General features: G+C 36.9%; 1 protein-coding gene across 6 annotated transcripts in view; it reads left to right on the plus strand.

The window, feature by feature from the left end:
* The first annotated feature begins 308 nt into the window (after positions 1-308).
* The window catches only part of ADIPOR2 (adiponectin receptor 2), an 80,667-nt gene continuing 56,139 nt past the window's right edge, over positions 309-24,836 (plus strand). The window contains exon 1 of one of the 6 annotated variants that reach the window (XM_072654131.1): positions 309-585. The gene's annotated coding sequence lies outside the window, so the exon portion shown is untranslated. Of the gene's footprint in view, positions 586-804; positions 1,156-1,493; positions 1,718-24,836 lie in introns of those variants that run through there. The other 5 variants (XM_072654132.1, XM_072654134.1, XM_072654135.1 and 2 more) reach the window with 5 other exon arrangements.

Below are 24,836 nucleotides of genomic sequence, written 5' to 3' on the forward strand. Positions count from 1 at the left end.
ACTGTGTGAACATCATGGTTGATGCTTTTAGGGAATCGACATCATTCCTGTGAAAATGACATTTTGGAGGCAGGAATAAGGAAGAAGGGATAGTACATGCATACAAACGTTTTTATGTATTTGTATGTATGTACCCATTATGTATTTTTACATGTGACCGGATCTAAACCTTAAAAAACAACCACCATGTACAATACATAGTTGTGGGGCCCATCTGTGGGAATGCACTCAATTTGACAAGTCACACCCACGACTGGGTCACTGAGAATGACACAGTCTGCTTAAGCCGATCTCTACCAAGAGTAATGAGGAAGGTAACAAGTTAAGATGGCCAGAAGTGTCACCTGCCTGCTCAGAAAGGATTCAGTCAGAGAAGCAAGAGCAGAATTTATTATGTAAAAGTGGATTCTCCATAATAATAAGCCCTTGGGACTACGAGGGAGCGGAAACTGCCCCAAATAAAAGGGCTGGACAGCGGCAGAGGAGCTGACTCCCTAGGAGGGCTTCCAGGAGCACCAGTGTGGCTGGGACTGCGGGAAGCAGTCATCCACCAGGAACTTGTGGACTGTCTCATTGCAAGTAAGTGTAAGTATCTTCCCCCGCCCCCAAGTTTGTGGAGTATGGCTAAAGGGCTCGCAAGCGCGGTTGGAGTTAGCCTTTTAAGATACCTGAGAGAAGAGATTTTCTTAAGTAAAGGTCCCCTTCCAGCTTAAAATCCCAATATACATCAGTTATCATTACAAACCATGCGTAAACTAGCAGTCACTCTAATTAATTAATTAATTCATATATTCCTTTCTTTCAAATGTCAAGGAGGGGTCCCTTATTTTGGACCTTCCCGGCTTTATGAGCTTCGAGCCCATCTTGGATCCCCCTGCCACGGCGGGGAAGCCCCAAGACTTTTAGCTGGCGATCCAATCGGTCTCAGCGCAGCCCCCCTGCGGAGCGGATGCTGGCGTCTTCGCCCGGCCTCCCCCTCTCTTTGGGGCCGAAGCAAGTAGACCCGCACCCAGTAAGAGTCTGGGTCTGAGGCGCGCCGTGGTCGGACACTTTCGGGTTCGTTTTAGGACACCCTCGAGACCCTTCGGTGAGGTCCTTCCGAGATCCCAAAGTCCTCGTCGCCTCCAGTTCCTACTGCGTTCTCCCAGCTCTAGGGTAAGCGCGACCCCGTAACTATGGAGACGGGAAAGCACGCTACCCCGAGCATCCCGGGGCTTTCCGCTTCCGTTGGAGGCGGGGGGCGGCGCGCGTCCCCGCGCGTCCCCGCGCGTCCCCGCGCTCCGAGCGGGCGGGGGAGGAGGAGGGAGGGAAGAAAGGGGAGCGCGTGCTTCCTTGTTGTCTAAGACTGTTCTCGGCCGAACCACAAATCCCCAGATGCACCGGGGAGGTCGCGGGCTCGGAGAAGCAAGGACTTCCGGCTGGAGGTGGTGCGCCTGCGTGCCTGGCTCTGTCGCATTGGCCCGAGAGGTCTCGTGCGATGCGTGTCACGGCGACGTGCGGCCGTGGGGCGGGGAAGACGAGGCGGCGGCGGCGGTCGCGGCAGTCGCGGCGGCGGCGGCGGCGCGGACACGGACGCGATTTCGCTGGAGCGGAGGTGGTCACGGTAGCGGCTGGAGCGGGTTCTGCCCCCCCCTTCCCTCCTCCGCTCCCCCTCCTTTCCCCCCCTTCCCTTCCGAACAGGCAGAGCCAGGCAGAGAGAGGCGGCGACAAGTTCCGGGTGAGGGACCCCGCAGCCCAAACAAACCCCTCTCCCCGACTTGGGGGGGGGGCGCGAGTGGCCAGGGGCGGGGGGAGGGAACCAGCCTCCCTTGTCTGTCAGAAGGACTCGCGGAGGGCGCGCGCCTCTCCTTCCCCGGCCGCAGCCTTTTCTCCCGGTCGGAGGTCGATGTCCCGTTATTCTTCCATCAGGGGCTTGACCCACCTCCCTCCTCCCTTCCGAAAGGGAAGCGGGGGCTTGGCTGCCCCTGCCGCCGGAGCCCTCGGGGAGCTCAGTCCCGACCTCCCCCCTAAAATCAGCCTGCCCGACTGTGGTCTCCTCTGAATGCTTTGTTTACTGGATGACACCCGCTCCTTCGCGTGAATTTGGCGGTGCCTTTATTTACCTTCGGCAATAACTGACAGCATCCCTCACCCCGTGAAAAGCTCCTGAGAAGCATTTCCCCTCTCAGGCTGTTCAGATTGCGCCTCTTTTGGGGTTTGCTGCGTTTCTGGCTTGACAGCTTTAGCTTCTCTAAGGTTCTCCATGACCACGGGCTCAGAAATTGGTTTTGTGCTTTTGACTACAGGCGTTTCTTTTCCGTATACCTTGGGGTGTTCATGATCTGTGTGGTTTTCAGTAGGGTATATCTGTCTGTTGGGTACGAAGACTAGGAGGGTTGATAGTGCATCGTAGGAGAGAAAACGCTGGAGGAATTGAATGGAAAGACTTTGGAGCCGTAGGTACCGTATAAATAGTACCCTTTAAACCCGTGTGCATATTTCTCTCTTTCCTCAGTCATCTTCACCAGGAGCATGGAAAAATAAATAGGGTGGACTTGTCGTGTTTTTGAGAAAGTTCCGATTCATCCTTTATCTTCCTTTTTTCCCCTCTCCTTATTTCTCCTCTAGAAATGATTAGGGTCTTCTGAAGTTACAACGAGGTAAAGAACGGGAAAAATGAAAATGATTTCACATTGGGGGGGGGGGGGGGAGAGACAGAGACAGAAATACAATTCCTATAGTGTTTGATCCAGGAAGAGCTTGTCTTTTGTCATTGGCATTTGGACTTTTATACTTGTTTCAGAAATAACATTTAGAAAATACCTCTGAACTTCCCTTCACCATCTTCCCTCTACCACTCCAAGAAACTCGTTGCCAGAGATAACTAATGTTTTAGGTGCTGAATTTCACTTCGGGAGGGCAGGTGGTGTCACATACACTTTAAACTATCGGTTCTAGTCATTGATGTGCATCTTTACCAAGGTTGGTTTCCTCCTTTCCTATTTTTCACTTTCGTGTCTAACTTAGGTAGTGAGTTGATTTGAGATCATCGATTTGAATGCTAAATTTATGGTTTTCTTGCTGCACTTAACCCATCAAGGAGATGTGAGAATATTTTACACACACTGTCCCATGATAATTAACTAGGTTATTATAAAATTTGATGAGGTTTTTGAAGTGATCTTAGGATGAAAGCCTCCTTTTCTATAAATAGTTTGAGCTTTGAAATTCAAAACTATAGCTTATTTTCTAAGAAAGCTAAGACCAAAAAAAAAAACAACCCAGCAAACCTTTCATGGTGAATCTTCTGTGGTAATTGTGAATCATAAACTGTTATGCATTAGATACCATTAAATTTTTCTCATTTGTGGTACAAATTGCATGTCATTTCCCAGTTTAACTGTTAAGATTGGCTGCCTTATTAGATTAGTTCAGAGCCTTCTTTGCACATTTACTGAGGAATGACAATAACCTTTTCTACTGACTTTGTTAGAGTCTTGAATGAAATGACATCCAATTAATTCTCCACACCCCCCCCCCCCTTAATTGGTATGCCAGCTCAAATAGGTTATTTCTTTATGCTTGATACAGTATTATGGTGAAGTTTTCTTCTCAAAGTTTCAGAATTTGAAAGTTTATGAACACTTTTCTCATAGGAAATTTACAAATTGTATTTTACCTACCTACCCTATACTGTGTTGACTTGGTGTGTAATTTGGTTCTTATTCTATTTGTCAGAACCTAATGCCTCAAAGGCATTAATCTCATAACAGCAATAGTTTAAAAAATCTGTTTCATGCCCATATAATTTTGTCATAACTTTTATGGCACTTTAAGATTTGGAAAGTGTTTTACAAACATCCAACAGCCTTGTGAAGGAGATAGCTCAAGTATTATTGTCCCAATTTTATAGATGAGGAGCTTGAGTCACAGAGGTCAAGTGATTGTAAGGAGTCCCACAGCTAGTATCAAATTCAAGATTGGATCCTATGTCTTTTTTTTCTTCTTCCATGTTCGGTGCTTTTTCCATCCACCCATGAAGCTTCATCACTATGTTGATACTCATTGTCTGTCAGAAGTGGTTATGTGAATCTCATTTGGGATTGTATATTAGGAGAACTATGTTAGACTTGGGTTATTACTAGCTTTGAATTTAATAATTTACTAAAGCATATCCCACTACTAGAGTCCCCTCATGACCTGGTGCACAAGTGCTTCTAGGTTCTTTAAGGCTATTCTGTTGCTAGTAGAGCAGGAATATCAAACTCTAAGACGACCATTAACCTGTACCTAAGGATCCTTATGGGTCATACGTTGACTTAGAAACCACACATACTTCGTTCTTTCTTTTTAATACATCAACTCACAGACAGGAGCTACATTTTAATCTGGTTCAGGCTGGTGCTTGGGGTGTGTGTGCCATCTGTGGCCTTGTTGTGTTTTTAACATTTCTGGCTTAGAATATGGTTAGCTATGGAACGTAAAATGTTTTCCATCATGTCTACTAAGTTACAGAGGAGTCATTGTGATTTGCATTGCTGAAAAATTTGAAAGCAAAGATCACCTTCATGTGGTTTAAAAAAAATTTGTTTATGATTTTAAAGACTCTACATGATTTTTCACTATTGATCAATTAGAAGTATAGTATTTTGAAAAAACCGTAAATAACTAAATGTATTTAGAGCTGAGAAAAATCTTGAAGATCATCTATTTTAGTCTAGTATTTCTAATCAGAACTAGTGCTGACTAGTGGAATACATGATTTCTGTATAGCGTACCTAATAGGTGGGGGTGAGAAGAGCAGAGAAGTTGTTTTTTAAAAAAAATTATGGATTTTAAGAATTAAGAAACTTTGGTTGCGAAATGTCATGGACCAGTCCTTTTAGCTTGAGCAGTGTTTGTTGGGAGACACTGATAGTTTAGCCTGACTCCTTTATGTATTCCTAGATTCACAGATTGTTGTAACGAGGAACCTTAAAGATCCAACCAACCCTTTTATTCTACAGACAGGAAACTGAGGCCTGGAGAAGTTAAGTAACTTATCCTACTACCAACAATAAACCATCAACAAGTATTTATTAATTGCCTGTACTACGTACTAGGCACTGGGAATACAAATACAAGGAATGAAGCAATTGATTTTCAAAGAACTTATATTCAAATGGGAGAGAAAACAAATAAGTACAAAGCTAAATCAAGGTCGTTTGGAAGGAAAGACACTAGTAGCTGTGGGGAGAGGAGCATTCAGGAAAGGCTTCTTGTAGAAAGTGGTACATGAACTGAATCTTAAAAGAAGAGATTCTCTGAGTTGTAGGGGAGGGGGCAGTGTGGTGTGTGAGATAGGGAAAAGTCCAGTTTGGCAGATGTGCAGTGTAGGAAGGGAGTAATAAAAGAGGAGTGGAAAGATAAGTTGGTGTCAGCTTGTGAATTACTTTTTTTTTATCCCGGGGTACAGAGCTGGGACGCAAGGCTTCTCCTGACTTCTTATTCTACTATGCTTTCCACTGTCTGGTGTCAGTTTGTTAATTTTCAGTTGCTTGGTGGTTATGGAAGGCATTATATTATAGTGGAAAGATATCTGGGTTTGAATCAAGACTTTGCTATTCTTTATCTCTGTGATTGTGATTAAATCATTTAAATTGAGTTTTGTTATTTGTGAAATATGGTTAAAAATACTTTACTAAAGGACTGTGAACAAAGTATTTGTCAGTCTTATTCTAGAAAAATCTTCAGGGATTCATGAGTGTTACTGAAAGTACTTTAGGGAATAGTGTGGAAATAAAGGCTATAAAATTTTATCTTTTTTTTTTTTTTTATTATTTTTTAATGTTTAACAATCACTGCCATACAATTGATATTTTATCCCCCCCACACCTACCCCCCACTACCCCCCTCCCTCCCCACGACTGCATACAATTCTGTATAGATTCTACATATACTTTCCTATTGAGTATATTTTCACTATAGTCATGCTATGTAGTCAGACTAAAATAAATGAAAGAAATCGTATAACAAATCAGAAACATGATACACAAACACATACACATACACAAACATGATCTGCTACATTTTGTGAGTGACTTCCATATTTCTTTCTCTGAGTGTGGAAGGCATTTTGCCTTGAGAACCACCTTTGGGATTTTTTTTTTTATAAGAAGTTTTTGCGTTATTACAAAATTCCAAGTCTACCAGAAAAAACTCTCACACACTGTGGTCGTTGCTGTGCACAAAGTTCTCCTGGTTCTGCTCCTTTCACTCAGCATCAGGTCATATAAGTCCTTCCAGGCCTCTCTGAAGTCTTCTTGTTCATCATTTCTTATGGCACAATAGTACTCCATTACATTCATATACCATAATTTATTCAGCCATTCCCCAATTGATGGACATCCCCTTGACTTCCAGTTTTTGGCAACTACATAGAGTGCTGCTGTAAATATTTTTGTACATGTGGGACCCTTTCCCATTTTTATGATCTCTTGGGGATATAGTCCTAGTAGCGATATTGCTGGGTCAAAGGGTATGCACATTTTTGTAGCCCTTTGGGCATAGTTCCAAATTGCTCTCCAGAACGGTTGGATGCGCTCGCAGCTCCACCAACAATGAATTAGTGTTCCAACTCTCCCACATCCTCTCCAGCATTTATCATTTTCTTGTTCTGTCATGTTTGCCAATCTTATAGGTGTGATGTGGTACCTCAAAATTTTATCTTTTTAAAAAGCCTTTTTTTTTTTTTGAGGGGGGAAGGCAAGGCAGTTGGGGTTAAATGACTTGCCCAAAGTCACATGGCTATAAAGTGTGTCAGGTGTCTGAGGTCGAATTTGAACTCAGCCCTCCTGACTCCAGGGCCGGCGCTGTATTTGCTGTGCCACCTAGCACCTCCTTTAGAAGCATTGTGAAGGATACATTTGAAATTTTGTTGTTGTCCCAAATTATTTTCTTATATTTACATTCTGTCTCAGGCTTATTCTTTTTTTTTAAATTAATTTATTTGTTTTCAGTTTTCTACAATCACTTCTATAAGTCTTAGATTTTCTACCCTTCCCTTCCCTGTCCCTCCCCCCTCCCTCTCCAGACTGTGCAATCTTATATGGGTTCTTATTAAATACATTTTCACATAGGTCATATTGCATAGAAGAATTCAAATGAATGGGAGAAACTAGGCTTATTCTTTAAAATAAGATGAAGAGTGCTGATTAAACTCTGGGGGTTATTATTAGTAATTGTAGGCATTTTGCTTCTTAAGCAAATTTGATATATAGGAATTCAGTCTTCAACAACTGAAGAATTTTTTCATTTGGAACTTAATGGAGGAATATATAAACTAAGTGGTATTACTACTGGGTATTACAAATACCCAGACAAAAGGAAACCCGCTTTGACACATTTCCCAGTGTATATCTCTCTTTCCCCTCCCAGAGATCCAGTGCTTATAATAATCATAAAAAATAAAAAGAGAAGAAACACTTTGGCAAAACTAAACAATACATTAGAAAAAGTCTGACATCTCAGACCACACCTGTAGTACTTCCATCCATGTCTAAAAGAAGAGAGAAGCTGCTTTCTTATATATATTCTTTGGGACCAAGATTGGTCTTTAAATTTTATAGCACTCGCTTTCAACAGTTCTTTCCATTTACATTGTTGTAGTTATTGTGCACATTATTTTTTTGTTTTCTGCTTACTTCATTTTCTGTCTGTTCACTTAAAATCTTCCCATACCTTTTTATTTCATCACCTTTATTATTCACTATTTCCTACAGCATAGTAATATTCCATTACGTTACCAATGTGAGTGTCTGTCACATGATAAATGTATAATAAATGATTTGAGTGATTACATTCATATACTACTGCCTATTTAGGCATTCTCTGATCAGTGCCCTTGTTCACATACATTTGTTTGCTTGTCATCTCCGTTTAGATTGTCAGCTCCTTAAGAGCAGGAACTATCTTTTGGCTTTTTTTTTTTTGTGTCCCCAGAGCTTAGCACAATGCCTGAAATATGGTAGGCACTGAATACATGTTTATTATTGACTGATTGACTAACCTTCATGAAGCCTTTCATGATCCTCTTCTAGCTGCTAGTGCGTTCCCTCCACCCAAAGTGATTTATATAGGGATAGGGACTAGACAGTGATTTCACTACTGCAGATGAGATAACTCCATTGCCATTGAAAGTGATTGGCATTTTTCTTTGTAACTTGTAGTCCTACACTTGTCCATGGTGACAGCTAATTTTGTGACAGAGGCAGAATCTGAATATAACTTCCTGTCTTCCAAGCCTAACTCCGTATTATGCCTATACATTTACTTGGTATATGTTGTGTACGTACCATATGTGTACATGGTGTTTTCTCTTATAGAATGTAAACTCCTCAAGGGTGAGAACTGTTTCACTTTTGTATTTATAACTCCCAATGGCTAATGTAGTTCTTGACACATAGTAGGTACTTAACTAATGCTGTTGAGTTGGTTTGAATACATTTCTAAGTTATCAAGTCAACAGTAATTTATTAATCACCTAAATATGTCAGGTGCTCTGCTGATGTAAGATGTTATGATGCAGAATTGTTCGTAGAAATTAGACCTTGTGATTTGAGCTGCCTTTGAGAATGTTTCAGGCCTGACCATTAAATATAATGGAATCCTATGGGAGTGTACCAATTGATATAATTTACCTTTAATGGAACTAATGAAACCTGTGTTAATAGGAGAAATAAAATTCACCTTGAAGTAAATTTGAGGTAATTACTAAGCACATTATAGGTATTTATTTACTATCTATGTAAAGGAGATAGTATTGCTTTTTATCATTTTTGAAAGGATATCATGAAAATTTATGAGAAGAGTTCAAAAGTAATTTGAAACTCCATGGAACTGTTGTGTTTTTTCTTTTTTTTCTTTTATTATATTATTTTAATTTTTTTCAATATAAGATTTTGAGTTCTAAATTTTTTCTCCCTCCTTCCTTTCCCTTTCCCCTTCCCAAGATGGCAAACAATCTGATATAGGCTATATATGCACAATCATATTAAACATGTTTCCACATTAGTTATTTTATGAAAGAAGAATCAGAACAAAAAGGAAAAACCATGAGAAAGAGAAAAACAAAAAAAAGAAAATAGTATGTTTCAATCTCCATCCAGACTACATAGTTCTTTCTCTTAATGTGGATAGGATTTTTCATAATGAGTCTTGGAATTGCCTTAGATCATTGTATTGCTGAAAATACCTAAGTCTGTCAAAGTTGGTTGTTACAGGATGTTGCTGTTACTATGTACAATGTTCTCCTGGTCCTGCTCACTTCACTTAGACCAATTAATGTAAGTCCTTCCAGTTTTTTCTGAAATCCACCTGCTCATCATTTCTTATAGAACAGTAGCATTCTATTCTATTCATATACCACGCCTTACTTAGCCATTCTCCAATTGATGACGTCCCCTCAATTTCCAATTCTTTACCACCACAAAAGGAGCTGCTGTAAATATTTTTGTACATGTGGGTCCTTTTCCCTTTTTTACCATCTCTTTGGGATGCAGATTTAGTAGTGGTGTTGCTGGATTAAAGGGTATGCACAGTTTTATAGCCCCTTGAGCATAGGAACCATGTTTTAAAAAGTGTTTCTAAAGGAGCCAGAAGCCTGTGTTCTTACCATTGATTAATGTTTGCCTTTGTGTCTTCAGTCTTCTAATCGCAGAGCAATGCATTTCATATTTGTTGTATTTTTGAGAGTTTCTAAACCAAAAGAAGAAACTGTAAGATTACTTGGAGAATTTTTTTTTTTTTTAAGCCCAATTTTAGATTGACCTTAGTGTTTTTGAACGGTTTGTAGATGAATTAGTTAGTTCCTTAGGACATCTTCTGATTTTATTTTTACTTTTTGGACTAGACCTGTGATTTTATTGGTACAGGGAACTCTGGGTGAGATGATGGAGCTCTTGGATACCAGTTTTGCAGTTTATAATCTTTAAGAGTGTTGAAACTGAGAGGTTAAGTGACTTGTTTGGGATCCCACAGCAAGGTTGTGGCAGAGGGAGGACTTAAACTCAGTTCTTCACTCCAAAACTAGTTCTCTATCTCAACTAAGTCAAGTTGCTTTTAGTTTTTGGACCAGATTTTTACTTTCCTAAGTATAGGGAGCTCTTCCTGGTAAGAATTTCTATCAGATCCATCAGCATATAGGCCTTCCACTTACAGCTGTAGAGAATTGCCTGGGGCCCTTTCTGAGAGATCCAGTGACTTGTTCACAGCAGTCCCTCTGTGTCAGAGGCAGAATTTGAAGCCAAAGCTTGCTGAGACCAGCTCTCTATATACTGTGCCAGGCTACTTCTTATTCACGTAGTGGATTCTGGATGTCATACTGGCTTTTAATTCATATAAAAGTATTAAAAAATGATTTACAAATAGCACATTTTTATATGCTCTTTATGATATATGCTTTTTATAGCTACATTCCTATGCTATTTATAGCATATTGGCGTATAGCATATATTTATAGCATATAAATAGCAAATTATTACTAACTTGAAACATTTCCTCATCATTTAAGCTATAGTAAAGAAACTATTGTATAATTTTTAAAGATGCAATTGTGTATAGGGTGCAAGTTATGATAAGCTTATAATGAGAAGGGGAAAATGTAATTTTCAAAATAATTTATGTCACAAAATTTTCTTTAGTTATCTAAATTTTATCGATGAGGAAAACAAGACTTTGAGAGGGGAAGTAGGCTTGCCCAAGGTCATTCAGGGAGTTAGTGGGTGATCTAGAATGAGAATATGTCTTTGAATTTTCAATCCAGTATTCTTTGTGCAGTACTCTAGCTACCTTATATAATAGTAGCTTTTTAAAACTTTCCAAGTAGAAAATAACTTCTTTAAAGGAGCATTTCCCAGATGATTTGGTTATCTTGGCAAGGCATTTAAATGTGAGAATTAGAAAAGTAATGACATCATTGAGATTATGTCAAGGTTATAGATTTTGATTATCCTGAAAGTAAATTGTGATGCAGTTAACTTTTGTTGACATCTTTTTATTTTTCACAAGGTACTCCATTTCATTTTTTGGACAGCCTTAATTCTTAGTAGAATAAAAACTCCGTTAGGGTAAAGACTCATTTCTGTACACACAGTTACATTGCCAACCAAACACAGGATTGAGCTTCATATAACAGATGTTGCCTGTATGATTTTTTTCATTCAAATTAAAAATTCATGAAAAGAGTAGTGAATCTCATCTCCATACAAGTGATTGTTTCTAAAGATATAGTAAAATGTGTAAAATTGTTAGGCCAGCAAGTACATGTTACTTTATAAGTATATGTTATCTTTGCTGTATTCTTGACCTCTTGAATTTAATATGTAAGCTTGAAAATCTGACAAAACTTTATGTGAACCTAATTTTAAGTTAAAATCGTGTCACTAATCTAAGCCAGTTCAAAGAGAAATAGTGGTAGCAGAAGACCCTAGATATGCACTGTAGCTTATTGTTTATTCTGTGTATAGTTAATTAATGACTTGGATGGTGACACTGTATTATTTAGGAACTGAGGAGAACTTAAGAAACTAGTTGTAAAATCAGAGAGGAGAGACCTAAGAGATCATCTCTTCAGTGGTATCAGACTCAAATAGTCATGGGTCCCAATGGGTGCATATTGACTTAGAAAACCACCTGTTTGCGTTATACATGTTGTATTTTTATTTATTTTGTTAAAACATTTCCTAATTACTTTCTCATTTGGTTGCGCTGCTTGGGAGTTTTGCTGACTGAAATGGGCTTTGAGTTTGATACCACTGATCTATTTCAATCCCCTCTTTTTACACTTTAGCAAATAAGAGGTTTAAAGACTGAGTGACAGCATATGGTTGCCTTAATTAATACGTGACAGATCTGTGTAATTACAAGGTCTGGGCTTTTTCTACTATATCATGCTTCCTTAGTTTTTTGCTTCATAAAATGATAGATCATATATAAGCTCTCTAACCTTTATAACATTTGGTCAGAGAAAGTTTCTCATTTCCCTCTTTACAGATGAGGAAACTGAGGCAGACATTAATTATTTGCTCAGGATCATACAGCTAGCTAGGGTCTGAGGCCAGATTTGACCCAGGTCTTCCTTATTCTCAAGTCTAATCCTCTGTAAACTTTGTCTATCTAGCATCTCTTTGTTAAATATAGAGCTTTCTAGGAAGTTCTCTGCTGCCCTTTTATGTTAAATAAGCCAGTAAGACTATATTGTTTTTTACCTTTTCCTTTTTAAAGAGGTAGTTTCTTTTTTTTATTAATGTCTTTTAACTGTAATCATTTCCATTTATCTGGCTTTTTCCTTGCCCCTGGTGTTAATGTGAGCCTTATGGAGAAAGCATTTTATGTGTAGTTCCATGTTGATTATAATCTGCAGAATGTAATATATTTCATGCTATTCTTAGGTGCATAACCTGGTAGTTAGTGAGACCATACATAGCTAACAAGTGGTGGTCAGTGCATTTCAGTGTCAGTCTTCTAATATTCCAAGTGTAGTCCTAAATTGGCATTGGTGTTGAGTCTGTAGTGTTCCCCCAGTGACTTAAATAATGCGTTATGCTAACTTGGGTAGGGTTGCAAATATCTTGCAAGATAGGCTAGAAAGTGACCTTGTGACTAATTAGAGAACCTGTTGGTTAATTATATGATAAAATTCAGTAAGAACAAATACAAAAGTACATTTAGGATGAAAAGTACAAATTCAGAAGTATACTTAGGATGAAAAGTAAGCTATAACTAAGAAGAAATAGTTTGTAAAAAGACTAGATGTTTGTGCACTACCAGTTTGAATAGACTGAGTCAGGTGTTATTTTTGTGTTCTTTCTTTTGAAATATTTAAAAATGGTTATCTTTTGTTTGTTGTATCATTTTCTTTTCCTGGCATAGCTTCCTCTTCCAGAGTCATCCCTTAAAACCTTATAAGAAAGAAGGAAAAAAATTCAGCAAAACTAAACAATACATCAACTGAGTCTGAGGTGATTAGGAAACGTTCCACACCCTTAGTACTCAGTCTCCCCAAATAATGACAGAAGGTCATTTTCATATCACTTCTGGGGCTGTCAGGAATGGGTGTTGCAGTTTCATAGCATTAAAAAAAATTTTTTTTTGTTCTTTCCATTTACATTGTTGTCTTCATATTTTCCTTATTCCTTGCTTTACTTTGCATCTCTTTGTATGTCTGTTGTGTTTTAACAAAAAAAAAAAGACAAGAAAAATCCCAAGATGGTTAACGAAAATATAGACTGTGCAAGAATTAAGAAATCTTCCCCTTCTATATATTTGCACTTTTATTTCATACAGTAGAGTTCCTTATAAGGATTTTATTTTCTTTTAAAAATTTTCCTCATATTATATTTTTAGCCTTTTTATTTTAAGTGGAAGGTAAAGAAATTGGAGATTAGGAGCAGAGGCCTTAACTCAATAGCTCCCAACACTCCTGAGTATTGCCCAAATTAAAATGTAATTAGAAAATATTTTACAAATAAAAATACAGTAGAACATAGGTAATGTCAATATGTGGTTTTCTAAGTCAGTAGACTGGCTGCTGGGATCTTTATGTGTAGTTTAGTGATCCCCGGTTTCTATTAGAGTTTGACATCGTTTTTCTAGAGAGGAGGAGCTACAAACTCTTTAGTGCTCTTTGAAACATCTTAAAATGTAATTGTGAAATATTGAAAAAAATAAACAAAAATATGATACCACAAGGATCATGTTAATTTGTGGTTTTCTAGGTTGGTTTGTTGCCTGCAGGGGTTGATATTTGAGTTGACACCCTAGGTTGTTTTCATTTTTTTTAAAGTTACTTTAAATTTTATCCCCATTGTCTAGTGCAATGAGTGGCACATAGTAGAAACTTAATAAATGCTTATTGATTGTGTATGTTGTTCAGGTTTTGCTTATATTACTCTGCATCAGTTCATATAAGATCTTCCTATGTTTCCCTGAATTCCTCAAATTCGTTAAATTGCTGTGTTTGAACTACTAGTTATGAAATGATATTTTGGGGGGCATACGTAAAAATATTTTTATTGAAATTTAAGAAATCTATTCTCGTCGATGGAGTAGAAATTTTGTAACATTGTCTTCTAAGGATTTAAGAAGGGTTTGTAGATTTGGTGTTTAGGCATGTGGTAATTGGAAAATTTTTTTCTCAACTGGCATTTGGAGAGGATTATCTAATACTTTTTTCATTAAAACCTGTGGGTCTTGAGGACTAAACATTAAGAATCCCTTCTTTGTTTTATGTGGGAATATCATTTCAACCATCTACCTTTTTCCTCATGGTCTTTAAGTATCTTTTAGATATTTTCCCTCTCTTTTCTTACCTTTTCTCCCCTGCACATGGATAATGTGTAAATAGGTTTTGCATACGCACACAATTGGTATTGCACTTCTTGTAGGTAGAGGAAAGGGTGGAAGGGAGGGTGTTTGGAAATGAAAATAAGAATGAAAAAACTTTAAAAAATATATTATAATTTAAAAAGAAAAATAAAAAGTAACAGTATGAATCTCATAGTCAGAAATTCTTAGACACATATGCAGGCATGTAATATACCTTTCTAGGTCTACATGATACCTGATTAAAGGCAGAAAAAATAGTCAAATTGTTATATGTAGTCGTACTAGTAAATGTATTACCAAACTCTAAAGTAGTCTATAAATGTAAAATACCATGCTGTCAGATAATAAATCTCATTCATTTATTCTGTAAAAATAAAACAAAATTTGATTACTTTTTACTTATTCCTAAAACAAGGTTTACTGAGTGGGATCCTCTATACATTATTTCAAAAAGTCAGTTCATTTACACATTAGAGGTACGTGGTTTAATGAATGGCTGAGGATAGTCAATAGCCATCCTTTTTGTGATTAGCCTTTACATGGTTTGGTAAACTGCTTCTTGGCTGGTATCCTGTTTTATTTCATTTGACAAGCATTTATTTTCTTTTTCCCACCTTTTCCCCCACACCCATTGGAAATGAAAAAAGAAAATAAAATTCTTGTAACAAATATGCATAGTTAAATAAAACAAATTCCCTCATTGGTCATGGCCCAAAATATAGATCATTTTGCATCTTGAGTCTCCAAGTTGACTGTCAGGAGATGAGTATCATGCTTTACCTTTGGTGGATCATTGCCTTGATTAGATTTCTTAAATCTTTTTAAAGCTGTTTTTACAATGTTGTTATTATGTAGCATGGTTTTTGGGTTCTGCTTTCTTTACTGCATCATTTCACATAACTTTCCAGATTTCTCCTAAACTATCATTTCATCATTTCTTATGGCACATTTCATCCCATTCATATGCCCTGTTTTTTGTTCAGCTATTTCCCAGTTGATGGCTTCCCCTTGGTTTGTGATTCTTCATTACATATAAACAAAAAGAGCTACTATAACTATTTTTGTACACATTTTTTGTGTGGGGAAGGCAAGGAGTGTGGGTCTAATATAGCTATCACTGGGTCAGAGGGTATGTACAGTTTTGTAACTTTTAGGGCAGTACCAAATTGCTTTGTAGAAGGACCATACAGAGTTTGACCAACAGTGCTTTAATGTACCAGTTTTCTGTAGCCCCTTCAACATTTGTCATTTTTCTTTTTGTCAACTTTGCCAATTATGAGGTGGAACCTCAAATTTGCTTTAATTTAAATATCTGTAATTATTAGTGATTTAGAACATTTTTTTCATTATTACTATTGGTAGCTTGGATTTCTTTCCTTGAGAACTCCATTAATCCCTTGACAGTCATTTGAGGACTGCTTCTTATAAATTTGAATCACTTTCTTATATATCTTGGAAATAGGACCTTTATCTGAGAAACCTCTTGCAAAGATTTTTCTTTAATTGTTTCCCTTCTAATTTTAACTGTTGGTTTTGCTTGTGTAGAAACTTTTGAATTTTATGTAATCAAAATTATCCATTTTATCGTCTTTGATCATCTTTATCCTTTGATCACACACTCTTTTCCCTCTCCATAAATATAAAAAGTGGTTTCTTCTGTGCTTAATTTTTTTATGATGTATTTTATATCTTAAGTCATATCCCCAGTTGGAGCTAATCTTGGTATATTATTTGAGGTATTTGTATAAATTTAATTTTTCTGGTAGCCTGTTCATAGGGGCATCTGCATTCAATTCATCAAACATTTATTGAAAGTTTACACTGTGCAGGGCAGTTTGCTTGGTGCTGGGAATACAGAGACAGAAAAACAAATAAACCAAAAATGGATGCTCCAGCAGGGCTACCTTTACTCTTTCCCTTCTTCACTCCCCACTTTCCTTTTTTTTGTATGTTATCTTTTCCCATTAGAATGTAAGCTTCTGAGGGCAAGGCTGGCTTTCATATTGATTGTGTTTGTGTCCCCAGTACTTAGTAGAATACTGAATATCTTCTTTTGGCCTGTTGTTTATCCCTGCTCTTAAAAAGTTACATTCACATATGGAGAGACTGGAAACAAATGAAGAGAGGACTGTTGAAGTTGTGTTCTGTAGGTTTTGAGATGTGGAGTATGGGAGATCAGAGAACTCCCCTCAAAGCCTTTCCAACTTATTGAGACCTGCCACAAGTTTGGGCTCTACTGCCATAACCTTTGAGAATGCAAAATCCTTCCATATAGTGAAGCAACAGGATTGTGATTTTGGAAGATTGATAACAGTAATAAACTGTAATAAAGTCAGTTTCTAGTGTGAAGTATATTGATAGTGTATTTCCAAAGCCTCTCCCCGCCCTTTTGTTCTTAGATGCTGACTTCTTTTGGTACTCTGACACTGTTGGCCTGAGTCTAAGAAAACAATGTGACTAATACTGTACGTCTTTGTACTCTCTGAATTAAAACACTTTAGTCTTTGGTGCTGAACATAGAGTACTTTACAGTTGGGGACAGCAATAACATTAAAATCATGTGGTTTTACTAGGCCAGCATATTCCCTCAATCTTTGGTGAAAGCAGAAAAGCAAATATAACTACCTAGACATGATTAAAATAACTGATTTTAAAAGTTTTCACTTTTTTTCTTAAAAGTTAGAGGGGTGGACTTGACTTATGATGTTTCTATTTCCCTTGTTAAAGAAGAAGATTCTAAGAGTAGGGTCACAAGGTCTAGGAATCTGAGTTGGAAAGGATCTTAGCGACCTAGTCTCAATATCTGGGAAGAAAGTCCCCTATGTCACAATACTCAGCAAGTTCTGTCACTTGTAATTAGGTCTGTTTTTGTCTAAGATCATGATTGTAATTAACCCTGCCTTTTTTTAGTTCATTTGAAGCGTATTTGAACTCTTTGTCTTTCTGTTTTAAATGTGTCTCGTAAACAACATATGTATTGTTGGATTCTGGTTTCTAATCTATTTTGCTCTCTGCTTCTGTTTTTATGGGTGAAGTCATCTCATTCACATTCACAGTTATGATTGCTAACTGTGTGTTTCCCTCCATTCCATTTTCTTTTGTTCTTTTTATCCCTACTCAAAAGTCTATTTTAATTCTAACCACTGCCTCCCTTAATCTCTCCTCCCTTTTGTCTCCCCCAATCACCTTCTCTTATCCTCTTCCCTTCCTATTTTTCTAATGGGTAAGTTACATTTCTATACACACCTGTGTATACTCCCCTTTTTGAACCAGTTCTGAGAGTAAGGTTCAAGCATTGTCCACCCCCCAAGCTCTTCCTTGCATGACACTTTTATTCAGGGAAAAAAAAGTTCTCCATTCTACCCCTCCTTCTACCAGTGCAACCTTCTTTCTTACCTCTTCAATTTTTTTTTTTGGAGATGATTCCAATATGATCTGCTAATATCCATGCCCTCTTTTAATTGCCCTAATAATGATAAAATTCTTAGGAGTTATCTTTGTTATCTTCCCATATAGGAATGTGCAAGTTTTATGATTCTTTTATATTTACCTGTTCTTTTGAGTCCTGTGTTTGAACATCAAATTTTCCATTCAGGTGTGGTCTTTTTTTTTTAAATCAGGAATGCTTGAGTTCTAGTTTAATTAAACATCCTTTACCCTCCCCCAAGGATTATACTTAGTTTTGCTGGGTTGTTTTTGGTTGTAATCCTAGCTCCTTTTCCTTCAGGAACATCATATTCCAAGCCTTCAGAAGTTCCTTTAATGTGGAAGCCATTCAATCTTGCGTGAGCCTGACTGTGACTCTACAATATTTGTTTCTGGTTGCTTGAAGCATTTTCTCTTTGACCTGGGGGCTTGGGAATTTGTTTGTGTTATTCCTGGGAGTTTTCATTTTGGAATCTCTTTCAGGAGGTGATTGGTGGGTTCTTTCAATTTCTATATTTTACCTTCTGAATCTAAGTTGTTAGGGCAGTTTTCCTTGATAATATCTTAAAATATAATGTCTAGGCCCTTTTTTTTTGGATCATGTCTTTTAGGTATCCTAATAATTCTTAAATTATCTCTCTTTAATCTGTTTTCCCGGTCGTTTAAGATACGTCAGATGAGATATTTCACATTTCTATTTTTTTCATTCTTTTGACTTTCATGAACTTCCACTTGCCCAATTCTAATTATTAGGGAATTATTTTCTTTAGTGAGCTTTTATACCTCTTTTTCCATTTGACCTATTTTGCTTTTTAAGAAGTTCACTGAATATTTGTGCCTCTTTTACCATTGTCAGTTCTGTTCTGTAAGGTGTTATTTTCTTCAGTATTTTTTTGTGTGCCTCTTTTGCCATGCTATTAGTTTACTTTTCACAGTTTTCTTGTATCACTGTCATTTCTTTTTATAGAATTTTTCCTCTGCCTCTCTCATCTCTTTAACCTCTAGGAATTCTTGTTAGGCTTGGGTCAAATTAGCAGTTTTATTTGAGGCTTTGTTTATAGCTGTTTCCACGTTGTTGTCTTCTTCTGAGTCCCTGCCACCATAGTAGCTTTTCATGATCAAATTCTCTTTTTGTTGTTTGCCTCATTTTCAGCCTATTTCTTGATTTTGAACTTTATGTTAAATTTGGGCTCTGCTCACCTGGGGATGGGGAGGTACTGTGCCAAGCTTCAGGGTTTTGTTTTTGGTGTGTGTGTACTGCTGTTTTTCAGAGCTACGTCTGGGGAGGGTCTGCAAGTTTTTGGTGCTTTCAAGGTTATGTAATCCTGGGAGAGGTATGGTCACTGCTCTCCTGGTCAATACTTAGGACTTTACCCAAGAAGGAACTCTGTTCCTTTGTGACTAAGTGCAAGGACTCCTCTCCATTTTGGAACTGTGAGCCAGAACTGTGTATGGGCAATAAAGTTGCCAATCAGTGCCAGCTCACCCAGTGCCAGCAGAAGGTCCCCAGTAATTTCTTTCTGACTAGTTTTCTGACTCTCCCCTTTTCTCCCCCCAACTGTCGCTGGCCTGAGAGTTACTGAAGCTGCTGCTGCTGCTGTTGTTGCCCTGGACCAACTTGGTGTTATAAACTTCAGCTGACCTCCTAAGTTTTCTTAGAAAATGTCTACGTCTGAACTTAATGGCTCTGTCACTTCGAAATTTGATTAGAGGCTTTATATTAAAGTTGGTATCTTCTTTTTGTCTAGGTGACCTATTGTGTATTCTAATGATAGAATCATTTCTTTTTCTTTCTCAGTTGATCTTTACCCATATACTTTCCAGCATGCTTCTTCCTTCTTGTTTTTTTGGATGACTTCCTTCATGAAGATCTCTTCTTAATGCACTTGTTTTTTCCCCTTCTGTTTTCCTTTCTCCCCCTTCCTTGGTTGCCCAAAACCCATAGGAGGTGCTTGACTGCTCATATGATTTAAATGAGATGGAAGTCACTATTTTCTAGTGAGATGGCCTTGCCATTTGTCCTGCCACTGACCACTAAAGTTATATGACCTATTGATGTACATATATGCACATACTCTGCCCCTCTCCCCCATCCCTCAACCTCTAAGAGCCCCTATTCCTTGCCATCTTCCCTGCTTGTGTACACTTAGGACTCTGGGCCTGTAGCTCAGTTCTCTCTTATGTGTTATTTCCTCCAATTAGATAAGTTAGCTTGTGAATATAGGGACTGTCTTGGTTTTTATCATTTATATCTGTAGAGCTTAAGCTTATTTGACACATAGTAAGCAATGAATTTAATTAGAGATCTGCCTAAACAGATTATGTAGCTTGTCCATGATCACAAAGTCATTATGTGTCAGAGGTGGGAATTGAATTCATGTCTTCCTGGATTGAGCTCAACTCTATCCATTATGACTTTACAACTTTGCACTTAGTGGGTGTTTAAGGAATGTTGAATTTAATACTTCGGACAAATCCCAAGCTGCCTCAGCACAATGGTTTGGTGGTCTAGTAATATCTGTGGGAGAACATAAACAGATTCATAGAATAAGACCAATTTGATCCCAAGCTTGATCCATATCTATGTATGATATCTGTATACATTAACTGGTATGTGTACATACTGATATGATGAAAGATGTAATACAAATGCAATTAGTGCAAAGCAATCTACTAATTATAAACATTCCTCACTATTGTAGCATCACATTTTCAACCTGAACAGAACTTATAGAGATCATTGAATCTAGCCTGCTTATTTGAAAGATGGAAGGAAATTGAGGCCTTGATAGATTGTGACTTACCCAAAGTCACATAGCTAAGTAGGGGGTAAATCTAGAATCAAAAGAATTTGGGTCTCAAAGCAAAACTCTCCCTTTTTTACAGAGGAAAGACTATCTTTTCTCTTTTTGCTATAAATCCCTCCCCACCCACTCACTTTTTCACCCCTTAGGAAAACATGGATTCTAAAAATAAAACATTTGTTTTATCTGGTCTCTTAAAAATAGACTGCACAGGTAATTAAATGATTACTTAGGTCAGCAGAAATATTTTACCTTATTGTAAAAGGTAAGATGCCTTATTGTGAAAATTGCCTGTGATTGCCAAACTTTGGGGACTCCCTTCCTTTTATTTGTTTAGATTAGTTCCTTTCCAGAAGATAAAGGTGTAGGTAATTGAAAAAAAGTTTTTTTTTCACTTATAGTTATCTTCATCATTCAGTAAGAGTTTGTAATAGTTTTACATGTTTAATAATTATTTGTAGGGTACTTCTTTTTGACAGTACTCTTGGATTATTCTTTTGGTGTGGTTGAGAGTTCTTAAAACATGATGTAAAGAAGTAGTTTCTTCAAAATGTCAGAGATACTCAGCAGTAACAGCAAACAAAATCCTCACTTGTTGAGAATGGTAGTGAGGGAAGCACAAATAGAATGATTTTGATTGTGCACTTACAGTTTTTCATTATTCCCAATAAAAAATTTTAATATCAATAAAAATTTTAAATTCCCATATAATGACCTTAAAAATCTATCCTCTTTGCTGTAGTGGAAGAAACTGTCGAGAACTTTAAATAGCATTTTAAGTGCAGGAATATGAAGCTTGTGTATTATTTGAACAAAATGAAAATTTTTTAAAGCTGTAAAAGCAATAAAGAATCAGTTCATTTGTAAAATGATGACCAGATTAGAGAGCCAGTGTCCAAAGACACTTTTATTCTCCATCCTTCTAAATTCTTTCCTGTTAAAGCTTCTAACTTTTTGGCAGCGCAGTTTCTGGGTAATTAATAATCAGTTTATTAATTAGGCTAGCAGTTAATAAATTGAAGGTCAGTGGTCTCTCTTGGTAACCAAAGACAAAAACCATGGAGATCTCTGAATGCTTAAATACTTTTGGAAAAGGAGGTACCCTGACAGGTGAAAATCGCTCCTGATTGGTGAACAATTAATGAGGAGAAGGACATTTTAATGAGAAATTGGTCTAAAAGTCATCAGCTTCTGCTGAGAACTTGATCTTGAGATCTGGACCAAGGAATCCATCTCCACCCAGAGTACTAGATTAGATTCTGTTTACTCTTTAATCAGAAGCAAACTCTCCTTGTGTGATCAGATTGTGGGGAATGTTCCTGGAGGATTAGGCAAATCTCATCATCAGCCCTGCCCTTTAGAGACTGACTGACTTACAAGGACTAGTCCCTGAATGAGGAAATAGAAAAGAACAAACCTCAGTCCTACTTTGGTTATTAATATAATAGAAAAATAATCACTTCTCAGCAAAGCTGAATTTCTGTTTTTATTCCTTTACTGTTTAAATGAGTTAAAGATATATGCAATTCATTTCAATTTATTGAGGCCCTAGGGTTGTGGCTCTTCAACTCCGACTCCAGAAAGCGTAATTTGAACTATGTTGATGGTATACTCAGACAAGACCACAAGTGATGTGATTGGAAAGACTTCAGTCCTTATTTGACTGTTAGAGCATCTAAACATAAATATTGATATTTCCAAAGGCAAAAGAAAGCTGTCATTTGAGGGAGAAGGGAGTATTAAGAGCACTACATTTTGGAGGTAAAATATGAAACTGACAGCAGTTTCAACTTATTCTTTTTGTGGAATGAGCACCTGTTTTGTGTTTCCGTATACAGTTTACAGTGACACAATTGGAAAAAATAGTGTTCTGAAATTCATGTTAAAAGGAATTGTCTTTCAGAAAAATTTGAACAGACATTGTTATGGTATATTTTTGCTTCCAAGTTTTTGGTAGTTTCGTTCTTTGATTTAGTACTTTGTGTAATAGACACACCTTCAAAATCGCTCAGTTCAGTTTCTTCACCCCCATACTTTAAGATAAAACTAGTTTATTTATCTTATTTATTTATTGAGTGATAAGAATGCTCTTTTTGTTATATTAGGTCGTTATTGAGAACACTTAATGCTTTTGGAATTTGACAGTTTTAGATTTTGATCTTTTTTACCCAAATGATGTTTTTAAAACAAGTGGAAGTTTTGCATTGCATACCTAAAACTATTACCTAAAATCTGTGATTTTATCAGGATGAATATTCCTCAGAAACTCTTAGTGGATGATCTTTTAAAATTGCTTTGGCTAAAAAATTCACCCCCCGAACAGCCAACCCTGGAGTGAGTTTCTCCAAGTGTACCATGACTAGCCCTCAATTTAAAAAAATTCTCGTTTTTTAGTCCATGCTGGAAGCTTTTCTATCTTGGAGAGGACCTCTGAGACCTTATGCTGTACTGACAGATTTTTGATAATTCAGCTTCACCTCCACACAACTAGGTACTGTGTGAGGATTTCCATCTAAAAGTTTAGTTGGTAAGCTTAAAAATAAAATGTTCATGCAGGACTCTGATCTCCCCTCTCCAAGTTGCAGCTTTTTTTTTTTTTATTATCTCGACTACTAGACTCTCTGAGGCAAATAATTCATATTAGTTTTCTTTTATGTAGTGACTCTTCACTCTTCTGGATTTATTAGTGAAAAACATCTCACTGTGAATTTGTTTTTGTTTTGAATTTTTCTAATGTTTAGTATGAAATGAGAGACATTAAATGTTACTGGTTTTATTTTGCATGCACTTGGAATAAAGATTATTATACAGAGACTATTAATATAGATTTTTGCGAAACTATCTGGAAAATAGTGTTAGTTGTATTCCTCTGTATTTTCATTTTTCTTTTTAAAATTTTCTTGTTATGAACTTAACTACACACAAACCTGAATATTTCATTATATGAAGAACTTTCTGTATAGTTTTGAAGATAATGACAATGAACTGTTTGACCCAGTAATGGAGTTAACAGTGAATAGATCCATGTTAAGCTTTGGGATGCAGTTTAATTGTAGCTCCGCTGCTGTGATGTAGAGCAGTCTTGAGATTTCATTGACTGTAAAATAGGGATGTTAAATCTCCTTGGTTAAGTATATGGACTAGTTATGGTATATGAATGTGGTGGAATATTATTTGTAAAAAATGAGGAAAGGGAGAATGGCTTCAGAAAACTTCTGTGATCTGAAGTTAACAGAACCAGGAGAGCAGAAATATTGTGAAGATAATCAACTTTGAAGGACTTAGGGACTGATCAACACAGTGACAGACCACATTTCTAAAGGACTCATTATGAAACATACTATCCATCTCCAGAAATGAAGGACAAACACAACAAGAGAGCTGATAGATTCAAAGGACAACTTGGAAAATATGTTCTTTTTTTTTTTTCTTTCACTGCTATTTTGTCATCTTTTTTTTTAACTTGGGTAATGAGAAAATTTGTTTTGTGTTCCTATATGTATTTGTAATGGGCTTTATTTTTTCTTGCTTTCTCAATGGATGAATTGGGAGGGAGAGAATTTGAAACTTAAAAATTTAGAAAGTAAAACTATTGGTTGTCTCATATGTGTTGAGGGGGAAGAAGTGGTACTGATTGGTAGGTGTGGTGATATCTGTTGTTTACAGTTAGGTAGTCAGATATATAGAAGGATCCCTGTGAGTCACATATTGACCTAGAAAAGCCACGTTTTTCTGGTTTTTTTAAATGAATCAATACATTAAAATAATATAGGAACTAAATAAAACTAATATATAAAAAAGAATTGTATTAGTATTATGAATTTGACAATTTGTTTTCATTTTTATGTGTATTTTTTATATGTGTATATATTAAATACATCCAAATCTGGTGGGAAGCAGTTATATATAAAAAGCCTACAATTTTATGTTTTATTATTGAATAGATTAAAAATCATCACAAAACATATCACTTAAAAAGATTCAAAATTAATTTAGTGTTATTTGCTTGAAACTTTGCATCTTTTGCCAGAAATTATTTTATCAGTATCAAGTATAGACCTTAGTGATAGTGTAGTTTTCAAATGGATGATAAATGCTTGTTTGTTAATCTCACCCTTTATGAAGTTTTAAATCTTCAGGGGTGAAAATAATTGCCCACTTAGGTATGTACTACCCCAAATTGCTAAGATTCTTGCAACAGACAGGCGATTTCAAAAAAAATAACTTGGCAATTAAGAGTAAAAAAAATCTTGGAACACTAAC

Source organism: Notamacropus eugenii, chromosome 3, assembly GCF_028372415.1.
Source record: "Notamacropus eugenii isolate mMacEug1 chromosome 3, mMacEug1.pri_v2, whole genome shotgun sequence".
NCBI lineage: Eukaryota > Metazoa > Chordata > Mammalia > Diprotodontia > Macropodidae > Notamacropus > Notamacropus eugenii.